Genomic DNA, 430 nt, shown 5'->3' on the forward strand with positions numbered 1-430 from the left:
AGGGGAAGGAAATCCTGCCCGAAGTTGCTTCCCAGCTGGTGGTGCTACATGATGCTCCCTTTAGAAGTGTCATCATCACACCAGATTTCCCCAAGACAGGAATGAAGCAATTGCAGCTGGGACAAGGGTAGAAAGAAATCCAACAAACCTCAGCTTGAAATTTGGGCTCATTAAATTGTCAGATATTAAAACCAAGGCTTGAGTTTCCAAATGCACTTGCCTTTTATTAGGAACTGCAAATTGCATAAGATTCTGCTTTGTTTGTAGCCTGTAATGAGGACACATGACACAGGAGGGGCATTGTGCAGTGTTTCCCACTGGTGAGAGTGTGTAAAAATAGTTCAGTCAATTTATTTAAGTATTTTAGTTCTGTTTAACAAAATTATGCTTTATGACCTCCTCCAGGATCTGTAATATCCTCTCAAATTCC

The 430-nt window shown here is 40.9% G+C and overlaps 1 protein-coding gene across 1 annotated transcript in view; it reads left to right on the forward strand.

The window, feature by feature from the left end:
* NDFIP1 (Nedd4 family interacting protein 1) overlaps nt 1-430 on the forward strand; it is a 31,816-nt gene that overhangs the window by 30,424 nt on the left and 962 nt on the right. The gene's annotated exons all lie outside the window — the stretch shown is intronic.

This window comes from Chaetura pelagica, unplaced genomic scaffold (assembly GCF_000747805.2).
Source record: "Chaetura pelagica isolate M959 unplaced genomic scaffold, ChaPel_1.0 scaffold177, whole genome shotgun sequence".
Taxonomy (NCBI): Eukaryota; Metazoa; Chordata; class Aves; order Apodiformes; family Apodidae; genus Chaetura; species Chaetura pelagica.